At 45.8% G+C, this 14,906-nt stretch overlaps 2 non-coding genes and 25 pseudogenes across 2 annotated transcripts; all 27 read right to left on the bottom strand.

Moving 5' to 3' along the window:
* Positions 1-525: 525 nt before the first annotated feature.
* Positions 526-644, bottom strand: LOC148269852 (5S ribosomal RNA; annotated as a pseudogene).
* A 561-nt stretch (positions 645-1,205) lies between these two features.
* LOC148269853 (5S ribosomal RNA) lies at positions 1,206-1,324 on the bottom strand (annotated as a pseudogene).
* A 560-nt stretch (positions 1,325-1,884) lies between these two features.
* LOC148269854 (5S ribosomal RNA) lies at positions 1,885-2,003 on the bottom strand (annotated as a pseudogene).
* A 561-nt stretch (positions 2,004-2,564) lies between these two features.
* LOC148269855 (5S ribosomal RNA) lies at positions 2,565-2,683 on the bottom strand (annotated as a pseudogene).
* A 560-nt stretch (positions 2,684-3,243) lies between these two features.
* Positions 3,244-3,362, bottom strand: LOC148269856 (5S ribosomal RNA; annotated as a pseudogene).
* A 561-nt stretch (positions 3,363-3,923) lies between these two features.
* Positions 3,924-4,042, bottom strand: LOC148269857 (5S ribosomal RNA). Its single transcript, XR_015814659.1, has one exon. It is a non-coding gene; the product is annotated as a 5S ribosomal RNA (ribosomal RNA).
* A 205-nt stretch (positions 4,043-4,247) lies between these two features.
* Positions 4,248-4,366, bottom strand: LOC148269858 (5S ribosomal RNA; annotated as a pseudogene).
* A 206-nt stretch (positions 4,367-4,572) lies between these two features.
* On the bottom strand, positions 4,573-4,691 carry LOC148269859 (5S ribosomal RNA; annotated as a pseudogene).
* Positions 4,692-4,896: 205 nt separating this feature from the next.
* Positions 4,897-5,015, bottom strand: LOC148269860 (5S ribosomal RNA; annotated as a pseudogene).
* Positions 5,016-5,545: 530 nt separating this feature from the next.
* On the bottom strand, positions 5,546-5,664 carry LOC148269861 (5S ribosomal RNA; annotated as a pseudogene).
* A 779-nt stretch (positions 5,665-6,443) lies between these two features.
* Positions 6,444-6,562, bottom strand: LOC148269862 (5S ribosomal RNA; annotated as a pseudogene).
* Positions 6,563-6,768: 206 nt separating this feature from the next.
* Positions 6,769-6,887, bottom strand: LOC148269863 (5S ribosomal RNA; annotated as a pseudogene).
* Positions 6,888-7,053: 166 nt separating this feature from the next.
* On the bottom strand, positions 7,054-7,172 carry LOC148269864 (5S ribosomal RNA; annotated as a pseudogene).
* Positions 7,173-7,856: 684 nt separating this feature from the next.
* LOC148269865 (5S ribosomal RNA) lies at positions 7,857-7,975 on the bottom strand. Its single transcript, XR_015816122.1, has one exon. It is a non-coding gene; the product is annotated as a 5S ribosomal RNA (ribosomal RNA).
* A 527-nt stretch (positions 7,976-8,502) lies between these two features.
* On the bottom strand, positions 8,503-8,621 carry LOC148269866 (5S ribosomal RNA; annotated as a pseudogene).
* A 206-nt stretch (positions 8,622-8,827) lies between these two features.
* On the bottom strand, positions 8,828-8,946 carry LOC148269867 (5S ribosomal RNA; annotated as a pseudogene).
* A 532-nt stretch (positions 8,947-9,478) lies between these two features.
* On the bottom strand, positions 9,479-9,597 carry LOC148269868 (5S ribosomal RNA; annotated as a pseudogene).
* Positions 9,598-10,157: 560 nt separating this feature from the next.
* On the bottom strand, positions 10,158-10,276 carry LOC148269869 (5S ribosomal RNA; annotated as a pseudogene).
* Positions 10,277-10,794: 518 nt separating this feature from the next.
* LOC148269870 (5S ribosomal RNA) lies at positions 10,795-10,913 on the bottom strand (annotated as a pseudogene).
* An 886-nt stretch (positions 10,914-11,799) lies between these two features.
* On the bottom strand, positions 11,800-11,918 carry LOC148269871 (5S ribosomal RNA; annotated as a pseudogene).
* A 207-nt stretch (positions 11,919-12,125) lies between these two features.
* Positions 12,126-12,244, bottom strand: LOC148269872 (5S ribosomal RNA; annotated as a pseudogene).
* A 209-nt stretch (positions 12,245-12,453) lies between these two features.
* On the bottom strand, positions 12,454-12,573 carry LOC148269873 (5S ribosomal RNA; annotated as a pseudogene).
* Positions 12,574-12,779: 206 nt separating this feature from the next.
* LOC148269874 (5S ribosomal RNA) lies at positions 12,780-12,897 on the bottom strand (annotated as a pseudogene).
* A 200-nt stretch (positions 12,898-13,097) lies between these two features.
* Positions 13,098-13,216, bottom strand: LOC148269875 (5S ribosomal RNA; annotated as a pseudogene).
* Positions 13,217-13,747: 531 nt separating this feature from the next.
* On the bottom strand, positions 13,748-13,866 carry LOC148269876 (5S ribosomal RNA; annotated as a pseudogene).
* Positions 13,867-14,072: 206 nt separating this feature from the next.
* Positions 14,073-14,191, bottom strand: LOC148269877 (5S ribosomal RNA; annotated as a pseudogene).
* A 204-nt stretch (positions 14,192-14,395) lies between these two features.
* On the bottom strand, positions 14,396-14,509 carry LOC148269878 (5S ribosomal RNA; annotated as a pseudogene).
* Between the last annotated feature and the right edge of the window lie 397 nt (positions 14,510-14,906).

A 14,906-nucleotide genomic window follows, 5' to 3' on the forward strand; every position in this document is an offset into this window, starting at 1 on the left:
TTTTCGCACTGCAAATAAATACACTCCTTCTCCTTTCTTCCCCCCTCCCGTCATTTGTTTCCTAGTGCGTTCACACTTTACCTCTCCTTCTCATTCTAATATCAATTAAAATACCCCTGCGTCTTGACTCACATTTGCGTATAAACCAGCGGACCATAGTTCCAGTCGCGCGTAACGTCGGACGACCCATCTGAAAAGAAAAATGGGTGCAACACGAGAACTTCCAAGGAGGTAACCCATCCTTGTACTACTTTCGCCAAAACACACTTAACTGCGGAGTTCTCAAGGGAACTGGTGCATTTGTGCTGCTATGATCGCACCTATTTCATTTCGTGCTGAAAATACATACACTCCTCATTTCTTCTCCCCTCCCATCGTTTGTTTCCTTGTGCGTTCACAATGCACCTCTCCTTCTCGTTCTAATATCGATTAAAATGTCCATGCTTCTTGACTCACATTTACGTATAAACTAACGGACAATAGTTCTAGTCGCGCGTAACGTTGATTGACCCGTCTGAAATAAAATTGGTGCGACACGAGGAGTTCCCAGGAGGTCACCCATCCGAGTAATACTCTCGCCCAAGCACACTTAACTACGGAGTTCTGATGGGATCCAGTGTATTAGTGCTGGTATGATAGCAACTGTTTAATTTCGCGCTGCAAATACATACACTCCTTCTCCTTTCTTCCCCCTCCCGTCATTTGTTTCCTTGTGCGTGCGCACTACACCTCTCGTTCTCGTTCTAATATAAAGTAAAATGCCACGGCGCCGTGACTCACATTTACGAATAAACCTGCGGACAATAATTCAAGTCGTGCGTAACGTCGAAAGAATCATCTGCAAATAAATGGGTGCAACACGAGGACTTCCCAAGAAAATAGGTGAAATACAAGGACTTTGCAGGAGGTAACCAATCCTAGTACTACTCTCGCCCAAACACCCTTACCTGCGGAGTTCTGATAGGATCCGTTGCATTAGTGCTGGTATGATCGCTCATGTTTCATTCTGCGCTGCAAATATATACACCCTTTCTCCTTCAATCCCCCCTCCCGTCATTTGTTTCCTTGTGCGTGCACTCTGCATCTCTCCTTCTCGTTTTAATATCAAGTAAAATTACCGGGCACCGTGACTCACCTTTTCGAATGAACCAGCGGTTCATAATTCCATTCGCGCGTAACGTCGAACGACCCATCCCAAAAAAAAATTGGTGCAACACGAGGACTCCCTAGAAGGTCACCCATCCGAGTACTACTCTCGCCCAAGCACACTTAACTGCGGATTTTTGATGGGATCTAGTGCAATAGTGCTGGTATGATAGCACCTTTTTAATTTCGCGCTGCAAATACATACACTCCTTCTCCTTTCTTCCACCTCCCGTCATTTGTTTCCTTGTGCGTGCGCACTGCACCTCTCGTTGTCGTTCTAATATCAAGTAAAATACCACGGTGCAGTGACTCACATTTGCGAATAAACCTGCGGACCATAATTCAAGTCGCGCGTAACGTCGAAAGAATCATCTGCAAATAAATGGGTGCAACACAAGGACTTCCCAAGAAAATGGGTGAAAATTAAGGACTTCGCAGGAGGTCACCCATCCTAGTACTACTCTCGCCCAAGCACCGTTAACTGCGGAGTTCTGATAGAATCTGTTGCTTTAGTGCTGGTATGATCGCTCATGTTTCATTCTGCACTGCAAATACATACACTCTTTCTCTTTCCATCCCCCCTCCCGTCATTTGTTTCCTTGTGCGTGCACTCTGCATCTCTTCTTCTTGTTCTAATATCAACTAAAATGCCCCGGCACCGTGACTCACCTTTGCGAATGAACTAGCGGTTCATAATTTCATTCGTGCGTAACTTTAAATGACCCATCCGAAAAAAAATGGGTGCAACACGAGGACTTCCCAGGAGGTCACCCATCCGTGAATTACTCTCGCCCAAGGACACATAACTGCGGAGTTCTGATGGGATCCGGTGCATTAGTGCTGGTATGATCGCACTTGATTAATTTCGCGCTGCAAATACATTCACTCATTCTCCTTTCATCCCCCTCTCGTCATATGTTTCCTTGTGCGTGCGCACTGCACCTCCTATTCTCGTTCAAATATCAAGTAAAATGCAATGGCGACGTGACTCATATTTACGAATAAACCTAGGGACCATAATTCAAGTCGCGCGTAACGTCGAAAGAATCTTCTGCAAAAAAATGGGTGCAACACGAGAACTTCCCAAGAAAATGGGTGAAATATAAGGACTTCGCAGGAGGTCACCCATCCTAGTACTACTCTCGCCCAAGCACCCTTATCTTGCGGAGTTCTGATAGAATCCGTTGCATTAGTTCTGGTATGATCGCTAATGTTTCATTCTGCGCTGCAAATACATACACTTTTTCTCCTTCCATCCCCCCTCCCGTCATTTGTGTCCTTGTGCGTGCACTCTGCATCTCTCCTTCTCGTTCTAATATCAAGTAAAATGCCCCTGCACCGTGACTCACCTTTGTGAATGAACCAGCGGTTCATAATTCCATTTGCGCGTAACGTCGAACGATCCATCCGAAAAAAAATGGGTGCAACAGGAGGACTTCCCAGGAGGTCACCCATACGAGTACTTCTCTCGCACAAGCACACTTAACAGCGGAGTTCTGATGGGATCCGATGCTTTAGTGCTAGTATGATCACACCTTTTTAATTTCGCGCTTCAAATACATACACTCCTTCTCCTTTCTTGTCCCTCCCATCATTTGTTTCCTTATGCGTGCGCACTGCACCTCCTGTTCTCGTTCAAATATCAAGTTTAATGCCACGGCGACGTGACTCATATTTACGAATAAACCTATGGACCATAATTCAAGTCGCGCGTAACGTCGAAAGAATCTTCTGCAAAAAAATGGGTGCAACACGAGAACTTCCCAAGAAAATGGGTGAAATATAAGGACTTCGCAGGAGGTCACCCATCCTAGTACTACTCTCGCCCAAACACCCTTAACTTACGGAGTTCTGATAGAATCCGTTGCATTAGTGCTGGTATGATCGCTCATGTTTCATTCTGCGCTGCAAATACATACACTCTTTCTCCTTCAATCCCCCCTCCCGTCATTTGTTTCCTTGTGCGTGCACTCTGCATCTCTCCTTCTCGTTCTCATATCAAGAAAATGCCCCCGCACCGTGACTAACCTTTGCGAATGAACCAACGGTTCATAATTTCATTCACGCGTAATGTCGAACGACCCATCCAAAAAAAAATGGATGCAACACGAGGACTTCTCAGGAGGTCACCCATCTGAGTACCACTCTAGCCCAAGCACATTTAACTACGGAGTCCTGATGGGATCCGGTGCATAAGTGCTGGTATGATCGCACATGTTTAATATTGCGCTGCAAATACATACACTCCTTCTCCTTTCTTCCCCCTCCCGTCATTTGTTTCCTTGTGCGTGCGCACTGCACCTCCCGTTCTCGTTCTAATATCAAGTAAAATGCCACGGCGCCGTGACTCACATTTGCGAATAAACCTACGGACCATAATTCAAGTCGCGCGTAATGTCGAAAGAATCATCTGCAAAAAAATGGGTGCAACACGAGAACTTCCCAAGAAAATGGGTGAAATATAAGGAGTTCACAGGAAGTCACCCATCCTAGTACTACTCTCACCCAAACACCCTTAACTTGCGGAGTTCTGAAAGAATCCGTTGCATTAGTGCTGGTATGATCGCTCATGTTTCATTCTGCGCTGTAACTGCATACACTCTTTCTCCTTCCATCCCCTCTCCCGTCATTTATTTCCTTGTGCGTGCACTCTGCATCTTTCATTCTCGTTCTAATATCAAGTAAATTGCCCCGGCACCGTGACTCACCTTTGTGAATGAACCAGTGGTTCATAATTCCATTCGCGCGTAACGTCAAACGACCCATCCGAAAAAAAATAGGTGCAACACGAGGACTTCCTAGGAGTTCACCCATCCGAGTACTACTCTCGCCCAAGCACACTTAACTGCGGAGTTCTGATGGGATCCGGTGCATTAGTGCTGGTATGATCGCACCTCTATCATTTCGCGCTGCAAATACATACACTCCTTCTCCTTTCTTCCCCTTCCCGTCAATTATTTCCTGGTGCGTTCACACTTCACCTTCCTTCTCGTTCTAATATCAATTAAAATGCCCTAGTGTCTTGACTCACATTTTTGTATAAAACAGTGGACCATAGTTCCAGTCGCGCGTAACGTCGAACGACCCATCTGAAAAAAAAATGGGTGCAACACGAGAACTTCCCAGTAGGTAACCCATCCTTGTACTACATTCGCCAAAGCACACTTAACTGCAGAGTTCTTTTGGGATCCGATGCATTTGTGCTGGTATGATCGCACCTGTTTCATTTCGTGCTGAAAATACACACACTCTTTCTCCTTCCCTCCCCCCTCCCATCATTTGTTTCCTTGTGCGTTCACACTGCACCTCTCCTTCTCGTTCTAATATCGATTAAAATACCCCTTCTTCTTGACTCACATTTGCGTATAAACCAGCGGACCACAGTTCCAGTCACGCGTTACGTCGAACGACCCGTCTGAAAAAAAATTTGTGCGACACGAGGACTTCCCAAGAGGTCACCCATCCGAGTACTAGTCTCGCCCAAGTACATTTAACTGCGAAGTTCTGATGGGATCCGGTGCATTTGTGCTGGTATGATCGCACCTGTTCAATTTCGCGCTGCAAATACATACTCTCCTAATCCTTTCTTCCCCCTCCCGTCATTTGTTTCCTTGTGCGTGCGCACTGCACCTCCCGTTATCGTTCAAATATAAAGTAAAATGCAACGGCACCGTGACTAACATTTGCTAATAAATCTGCATACCATAATTCAAGTCGCGCGTAACGTAGAAAGAATCATCTGCAAAAAAATTGGTGCAAGTTGAGGACTTCCCAGGAGGTCACCCATCGGAGTACTAGTCTCGCCCAAGCACACTTAACTGCGGAGTTCTGATGGGATCCGGTGCATTAGTACTGGTATGATCGAACCGATTTACCTTCGCGCTGCAAATACATACACTCCTTCTCCTTTCTTTCCCCTCCCGTCATTTGTTTCCTTGTGTGTGCGCACTGCACCTCCCGTTCTCGTTCTAATGTCAAGTAAAATGCCACGGGGCCGTGACTCACATTTGCGAATATAACCTGCAGACAATAATTCAAGTCGCGCGTAACGTCGAAAGAATCATTTGCAAAAAAATGGGTGAAATATAAGGACTTCGCAGGTGGTCACCCATCCTAGTACTACTCTCGCCCAAGCACCCATAACTGCGGAGTTCTGATAGATTCCGTTGCATTAGTGCTGGTATGATCGCTCATGTTTCATTCTGCGCTGCAAATACATACAATCTTTCTCCTTCCATCCCCCCTCCCGTCATTTGTTTCCTTGTGCGTGCACTCTACATCTCTTCTTCTCGTTCAAATATCAAGTAAAGGCCCCAGCACCGTGACTGACCTTCGCGAATGAAACAGTGGTTCATAAGTCCATTCACGCGTAACGTTGAACGACCTATCCGAAAAAAAATGGGTGCAACACGAGGACTTCCCAGGAGGTCACCCATCCGAGTACTACTCTCGCCCAAGCACACTTAACTGCAGAGTTCTGATGGGATCTGGTACATTAGTACTGGTATGATGGCAATTATTTAATTTCGCGCTGCAAATACATACACTCCTTCTCCTTTCTTCCCTCTCCCGTCATTTTTTTCCTTGTGCGTACGCACTGCACCTCTCGTTCTCGTTCTAATATCAAGTAAAATGCCACAGTGCCGTGACTCACATTTTTGAATATAACCTGCGGACCATAATTCAAGTCGTGCGTAACGTTGAAAGAATCATCTACAAAAAAATGGGTGCAACACGAGGACTTCCCGAGAAAATGGGTGAAATATAAGGACTTCGTAGGAGGTAACCCATCCTAGTACTACTCTCGCCTAAGTACCCTTACCGGCGGAGTTCTGATAGAATCCGTTGCATTAGTGCTGGTATGATCGCACCTGTTTCTTTTCGTGCAGTAAATACATACACTCATTCTCCTTCCCTCCCCCTCCCATTATTTGTTTCCTTGTGCGTTCACACTGCACCTCTCCTTCTCGTTCCAATATCGATTAAAATGCCCTTGCTTCTTGACTCACATTTGCGTACAAACCAGCGGACCCTAGCTCAAGTCGCGCATAACGTCAAACGACCCGTCTGAAAAAAAATTTGTGCGACACGAGGACTTCCCAGGAGGTCACCCATCCGAGAACTACTCTCTCCCAAGCAGACTTAAATGCGGAGTTCTGATGGGATCTGCTTCATCTCTCCTTCTCGTTTTAATATCAATTAAAATGCCCCTGCGTCTTGACTCACATTTGCGTATAAACCAGCGGACCATAGTTCTAATCGCGCGTAACGTCGAACGACCCATCTGAAAAAAAAAATGGGTGCAACACGAGAACTTCCCAGGAGGTAACCCATCTTTGTACTACTTTCGCCAAAGCACACTTAATTGCGGAGTTCTGATGGGATCTGGTGCATTTGTGCTGGTATGATTGCACCTGTTTCATTTTGTGCTGAAAATACATACACTCCTTCTCCTTCCCTCCCCCCTCCCATCATTTGTTTCCTTGTGCGTTCACACTGCACCTCTCATTCTCGTTATAATATCGATTAAAATGCTCCTGCTTCTTGACTCACATTTGCGTATAAACCAGCGGACCATAGTTCTAGTCGCGCGTAACGTCGAACGACCCGTCTGAAAAAAAATTAGTGTGACACAATGACTTCCCAAGAGGTCACCCACCCGAGTACTAGTCTCGCCCAAACACACTTAACTGCGGAGTACTGATGGGATCCGGTGCATTAGTGTTGGAAAGATCGCAACTGTTTAATTTCGCACTGCAAATACATAGATTTGCGGTCACACTGCACCTCTCCTTCTCGTTCTAATATCGATTAAAATGCCCCTGCTTCTTGACTCATATTTGCGTATAAACCAGCAAAAAATAGTTTTAGTCGTGCGTAACGTCGAACGACACGTCTGAAAAAAAATTGGTGCGACACGAGGACTTCCCAGGAGGTCACCCATCAGAGAACTACTCTCGCCCAAGCACACTTAACTGCGGAGTTAAGATGGGATCCGGTGCATTAGTGCTGGTATGATCGCACCTGTTTAATTTCGCGCTGCAAATACATACACTCCTTCTCATTTCTTCCCATTCCCGTCATTTGTTTCCTTGTGCGTGCGCACTGCACCTCCCATTCTCGTTCTAATATCAAGTAAAATGGCACTTGTTTAATTTCGCGCTGCAAATACATACATTCCTTCTCCTGTCTTCCCCATCCCGTCATTTGTTTCCTTGTGAGTGCGCACTGCACATCCCGTTTTCGTTCAAATATCAAGTAAAATGCCACGGCGCCGTGACTCACATTTGCGAATAAACCTGCGGACCATAATTCAAGTCGCGCGTAACGTCGAAAGAATCATCTGCAAAAAAATGGGTGCAACACGAGGACTTCCCAAGAAAAGGAGTGAAATATAAGGACTTCGCAAGAGGTCACCCATCCTAGTACTACTCTCGCCCAAGCACCCTTAACTTGCGGAGTTCTGAAAGAATCCATTGCATTTGTACTGGTAAGATCACTCATGTTTCATTTTGCGCTGCAAATACATACACTCATTCTCCTTCCATCCCCCCTCCCGTCATTTGTTTCCTTGTGCGTGCACTCTGCATCTCTCCTTCTCGTTCTAATATCAAGTAAATTACCCCGGCACCGTGACTCACCTTTGTGAATGAACAAGCGGTTTATAATTCCATTCGCTCGTAACGTCAAACAACCCATCCGAAAAAAAATGGGTGCAACACGAGGACTTCTCAGGAGGTCACCCATCCGAGTACTACTCTCGCCCAAGCACACTTAACTGCGGAGTTCTGATGGGATCCGGTGCATTAGTGCTGGTATGATCGCACCTGATTAATTTCGCGGTGCAAATACATTCACTCCTTCTCCTTTCTTCCCTCTCCCGTCATTTGTTTCCTTGTGCGCTCACACTGCACCTCTCCTTCTCGTTCTAATATCGATTAAAATGCTCCTGCTTCTTGACTTACATTTGCGTATAAACCAGCGAACCATAGTTCTAGTCGCGCGTAACGTCGAACGAACCATCTGAAAAAAAATTGGTCCGACACGAGGACTTCCCAGGAGGTCCCCCATCCGAGCACTACTCCTGCCAGAGCAAACTTAACTGTGGAGTTCTGATGGGATCTGGTGTATTAGTGCTAGTATGATCGCACCTGTTTAGTTGCACGCTGCAAATACATATACTCCTTATCCTTTCTTCCCCCTCCCGTCGTTTGTTTCCTGGTGCGTTCAAACTTCACCTCCCGTTCTCGTTCTAGCATCAATTAAAATGCCCCTGCATCTTGACGCACATTTGCGTATAAACCAGCGGACCATAACCAGTCGCGCGTAAAGTCGAATGACCCATCTAAAAAAAAATGGTTGCAACACGAGAACTTCCCAGGAGGTAAACCATCCTTGTACTATTTTCACCAAAGCACACTTAACTGCGGAGTCCTGATGGGATCCGGTGCATTTGTGCTGCTATGATCGCACCTGTTTCATTTCGTGCTGAAAATACATACACTCCTTCTTCTTCCCTCCCCCCTCCCATCATTTGTTTCCATGTGCGTTCACACTGCACCTCACCTTCTCATTCTAATATCGATTAAAATGCCCATATTTCTTGACTCACATTTATGTATAAACCAGAAGACCATAGTTCCAGTCGCGCGTAACGTCGAACGACCTGTCTATAAAAAAATTAGTGCGACACGAGGACTTCTTAGGAGGTCACCCATCCAAGTACTACTCTCGCCCAAGTACACTTAACTGCGAAGTTCTGATGGGATCCGGTTCATTAGTGTTCGTATGATCGCACCTGTTTAATTTCGCGCCGCAAATACATACACTCCTTCTCATTTCTTCCCACTCCCGTCATTTGTTTCCTTGTGCGTGCGCACTTCACCTCCTGTTCTCGTTCAAATATCAAGTAAAATGCCACGGCGCCGTGACTCAAATTTGCAAATAATCCTGCAGACAATAATTTAAGTCGCACGTAACGTCGAAAGAATCATCTGCAAAAAAATGGGTGCAACACGAGGATTTCCCAAGAAAATGGGTGAAATATAAGGACTTCGCAGGAGGTCACCCATCCTAGTACTACTCTCGCCCAAGCACCCTTAACTTGCGGAGTTCTAATAGAATCCATTGCATTAGTGGTGGTATGATCGCTCATGTTTCATTCTGCGCTGTAAATACATACACTATTTCTCCTTGTGCGTGCACCCTGCATCTCTCCTACTCGTTCTAATATCAAGTAAAATGCCCCGGTACCGTGACTCACCTATGCTAATGAACCAGCGGTTCATAATTCCATTCGTGTGTAACGTCGAACGACCGATCCGAATAAAAATGGGTGCAACACGAGGACTTTCCAAGAGGTCACCCATCCGAGTACTATTCTCGCCCAAGCACACTTAACTGCAGAGTTCTGATAGGATCCGGTGCATTAGTGCTGGTATGATCGCACCTATTTAATTTCGCGTTGCAAATACATACACTCCTTCTCCTTTCTTCCCCCTCCCGTCATTTGTTTCCTTGTGCCTGCGCATTGCACCTCCCATTCTCATTCTAATATCAAGTAAAATGCCATGGTGCCGTGACTCACATTTGCGAATAAACTTGCGGACCATAATTCAAGTCGCGCGTAATGTCGAAAGAATAATCTTTAAAAAAATGGGTGCAACTCGAGGACTTCCCAAGAAAATGGGTGAAATATAAGGACTTCGCAGGAGGTCACCCATCTTAGTACTACTCTCGCCCAAGCACGCTTAACTTGCGGAGTTCTGAAAGAATCTGTTGCATTACTTCTGGTATGATTGCTCATGTTTCATTATGCGCTGCAAATATATACACTCTTCCTCATTCTATCCCCCCTCCCGTCATTTGTTTCCTTGTGCGTGCACTCTGCATCTCTCCTTCTCGTTCTAATATCAAGTAAAATGCCCTGCCACCATGAGTCACCTTTGCGAATGAACCAGCGGATCATAATTCCATTCGCGCGTAATGTCGAACGACCCATCCGAAAAAAATGAGTGCAACACGAGGACTTCCCACGAGGAAACCCATCCGAGTACTACTCTCGCCCAAGCACACTTAACTGCGGAGTTCTGATTGGAGCCGGTGCATTAGTGCTGGTATGATCGCACCTGTTTCACTTCGCGCTGCAAATACATACACTCCTTCTCCTTTCTTCCCCCTCCCGTCATTTGTTTCCTGGTGCGTTCACACTTCATCTCTCCTTCTCGTTCTAATATCAATTAAAATGCCTCTGCGTGTTGACTCACATTTGCGTATAAACCAGCGGACCATAATTCCAGTCGCGCGTAACGTCGAACCACCCATCTGAAAAAAAAAATGGGTGCAACACGAGAACTTCCCAGGAGGTAACCCATCCTTGTACTACTTTCACCAAAGGAGTTCTGATGGGATCCGGTGCATTTGTGCTGGTATGATCGAACCTGTTTCATTTGGTGCTGAAAATAAATACACTCCTTCTCCTTCGCTCCCCCCTCCCATCATTTGTTTCCTTGTGTGTTCACACTGTACCTCTCCTTCTCGTTCTAATATCGATTAAAATGCCCCTGCTTCTTGACTCACATTTGCGTATAAACCAGCGGACCATAGTTCCAGTCACGCGTAACGTTGAATGAACTGTCTGAAAAAAACTTTGTGCGACACGAGGACTTCTCAGGAGGTAACCCATCCGAGTACTACTCTCGCTCAAGCACACTTAACCGCGGAGTTCTGATGGGATCCGGTGCATAAGTGCTGGTATGATCGAATCTATTTAATTTCGCGCTGCAAATAGATACACTCCTTCTCCTTTCTTCCCCCTCCCGTCATTTGTTTCCTTATGCGTCCGCACTGCACCTCATGTTCTCGTTCAAATATCGAGTAAAATGCCATGGCGCCGTGACTCACATTTGCGAATAAACATGCAGACCATAATTCAAGTCGCCCGTAACATCGAAAGAATTATCTGCAAAAAAATGGGTGCAACACGAGGACTTCCCAAAAAAATGGGTGAAATATAAGGACTTCGCAGGAGGTCACCCTTCCTAGTTCTACTCTCGCCCAAGCACCCTTAACTGCGGAGTTCTGATAGAATCCGTTACATTAGTGCTGGTATGATCTCTCATGTTTCATTCTGCGCTGCAAATACATACACTCTTTCTCCTTCCATCCCTCCTCTCGTCATTTGTTTCCTGGTGCGTTCACACTTCACCTCTCCTTCTCTTTATAATATCAAGTAAAATGCCCCTGCGTCTTGACTCACATTTACGTATAAACCAGCGGACCATAGTTCCAGTTGCACATAACGTTGAACGACCCATCTGAAAAAAAAATGGGTGCAACACGAGAACTACCCAGGAGGTAATCCATCCTTGTACTACTTTGGCCAAAGCACACTTAATTGTGGAGTTCTGATGGGATCCGGTTCATTTGTGCTGGTATGATCGCACCTGTTTCATTACGCGCTGCAAATACATACACTCCTTCTCCTTTATTCCCTCTCTCTTTATTTGTTTCCTGGTGCGTTCACACTTCACATCTCCTTCTCATTCTAATATCAATTAAAATACCCTTGCGTCTTGACTCACATTTGCGTATAAACCAGTGGACCATAGTTCCAGTCGTGCGTAACGTCGGACGACCCATCTGAAAAAAAAATAGGTGCAATACGAGAACTTCTAAGGAGGTAACCCATCCTTGTACTACTTTCGCCAAAGCACACTTCACTGCGGAGTTCTCATGGGATCCGGTGCATTTGTGCTGGTATGATCGCACCTGTTTCATTTCGTGCTGAAAATACATACACTCCTTCTCCTTCCCTCCCCCCTCCCATCATTTGTTTCCTTGTGCGTTCACACTGCACCTCTCCTTCTCGTTCTAATATTGATTAAAATGACTCTGCTTCTAGACTCACATTTGTGTATAAACCAGCGGACCATAGTTTCAATCGCGCGTAACGTCGAACGACCCGTCTGAAAAAAAAATTGGTCCAACACGAGGACTTCCCAGGAGGTCACCCATTCGAGTACTACTCTCGCCCAAACACACTTAACTGCGGAGTTCTGATGGGATACGGTGCATTAGTGCTGGTATGATCCCACCTATTTAATTTCTCGCTGAAAAAACATAAACTCCTTCACCTTTTTCCCCCCCCCCCCCCGTAATTTGTTTCTTTGTGCGTGCGCACTGCCCCACCCGTTCTCGTTCTAATATCAAGTAAAATGCCACGGCGTCGTGACTCACATTTGCGAATAAACCTGCAGACGATATTTCAAGTCTCGCGTAACGTCGAAAGAATCATCTGCAAAAAAATGGGTGCAACACGAGGACTTCGCAGGAGGTCACCCATCCTAGTACTACTCTCGCCCAAGCACCCTTAACTTGCGGAGTTCTGATAGAATCCGTTGCATTAGTGCTGGTATGATTGCTCATGTTTCATTATGCGCTGCAAATACATACACTCTTTCTCCTTTCATCTCCCCTTCCGTTATTTGTTTCCTTGTGCGTGCACTCTGCATCTCTCATTCTCGTTCTAATATCAAGTAAAATGCCCCGGCACCATGACTCACCTTTGCGAATGAACCAGCAGTTCCTAATTCCATTCGCGTGTAATGTCGAACGACCTATCCGAAAAAAAATGGGTGCAACACAAGGACTTCCAGGAGGTCACCCATCTGAATACTACACTTGCCCAAGCACACTTAACTGGGGAGCACTGATGGGATACGGTGCATTAGTGCTGGTATGATCGCATCTGTTTCATTTTGTGCTGCAAATACATACACTCCTCCTTTCTTCCCCTCCCGTAACTTGTTTCCTGGTGCGTTCACACTTCACCTCTCTTTCACGTTCTAATATCGATTAAAATGCCCCTGCTTCTTAACTCACATTTGCGTATAAACCAGCGGACCAAAGTTCCAGTCGCGCGTAACGTCGAACGACCCATCTGAAAAAAATTGGTGTGACACGAGGACTTCCCAGGAGGTCACCAATTCGAGTGCTACTCTCGCCCAAGCATACTTAACTGCGGAGTTCTGATGGGATCCGGTGCATTAGTGCTGGTATGATCCCACCTATTTAATTTCTCGCTGAAAAAACATAAACTCCTTCACCTTTTTTCCCCCTCCCGTCATTTGTTTCTTTGTACGTGCGCACTGCACCTCCCATTCTTGTTCTAATATCAAGTAAAATGCCACGGCGCCATGACTCACATTTGCGAATAAACCTGCGGACCATAATTCAAGTCGCGCGTAACGTCGAAAGAATCATCTGCAAAAAAATGGGTGAAATATAAGGATTTCACAGGAGCTCACCCATCCAAGTACTACTCTCACCCAAACACCTATAACTTGCGGAGTTTTGATAGAATCCGTTGCATTAGTGCTGGTATGGTCGCTCATGTTTCATTCTGTGCTGCAACTACATATACTCTTTCTCCCTCCATCCCCCTTCCCGTCATTTGTTTCCTTGTGCATGCACTCTGCATCTCTCATTCTCGTTCTAATATCAAGTAAAATGCCTCAGCACCGTGACTCACCTTTGCGAATGAACCAGCAGTTCATAAATCCATTCGCGCATAACGTCGAACGACCCATCCGAAAAAAAAAGGGTGCAACACTAGGACTTCCCAGGAGGTCACCCATCCGAGTACTACTCTTGCCCAAGCACACTTATCTGCGGAGTTCTGATGGGATCTGGTGCATTAGTGCTGGTACGATCGCTCATGTTTCATATTGCGGTGCAAATACATACACTCCTTCTCCTTTCTTCCCCCTCCCGTTATTTGTTTCCTGGTGCGTTCACACTTCACCTCTCCTTCTCGTTCTATTATCAATTAAAATGCCCCAGCGTCTTGACTCATATTTGCGTATAAACCAGCGGACCATAGTTCCAGTGACGCGTAACGTCGAATGACCCATTTGAAAAAAAAATGGGTGCAACACGAGAACTTCCCAATAGGTAACCCATTCGAGTACTACTTTCGCCCAAGCATACTTAAGTGCGGAGTTCTGATGGGATCCGGTGCATTAGTGCTGGTATGATCCCACCTATTTAATTTCCCGCTGAAAAAACATAAACTCCTTCACCTTTTTTCCCCCTCCCGTCATTTGCTTCTTTGTGCGTGCGCACTGCACCTCCCATTCTCGTTCTAATATCAAGTAAAATGCCACGACACCATGACTCACCTTTGCGAATGAACCCGCGGTTCATAATTCCATTCGCGCGTAACGTCGAATAACCCATATGAAAAAAATGGGTGCAACACGAGGACTTCCTAAGAGGTCACCCATCCGAGTACTACTCTCGCCCAAGCACACTTCACTGCAGAGTTCAGATCCGGTGCATTAGTGCTGGTATGATCGCACCTGTTTCATTTCGCGCTGCAAATACATACACTCCTTTTCCTTTCTTCCCCCTCCCGTCATTTGTTGCCTGGTGCGTTCACACTTCACCTCTCCTTCTCGTTCTAATATCAATTAAAATCCCCCTTCGTCTTGACTCACATTTGCGTATAAACCATCGGACCATAGTTCAAGTCGCGCGTAACGTCGAACAGCACATTTGAAAAAAAAAATGAGTGCAACATGAGAACTTCTTAGGAGGTAACCCATCCTTGTACTACTTTCGTCAAAGCACACCTAACTGCGGAGTTCTGATGGGATCCGGTGCATTTGTGCTGGTATGATGACACCTGTTTCATTTCGTGCTGAAAATACATACACTCCTTCTCCTTCCCTCCCTCCTCCCATCATTTGATTCCTTGT

Source organism: Carica papaya, chromosome 1, assembly GCF_054855325.1.
Source record: "Carica papaya isolate Zhongbai chromosome 1, ASM5485532v1, whole genome shotgun sequence".
Taxonomy (NCBI): Eukaryota; Viridiplantae; Streptophyta; class Magnoliopsida; order Brassicales; family Caricaceae; genus Carica; species Carica papaya.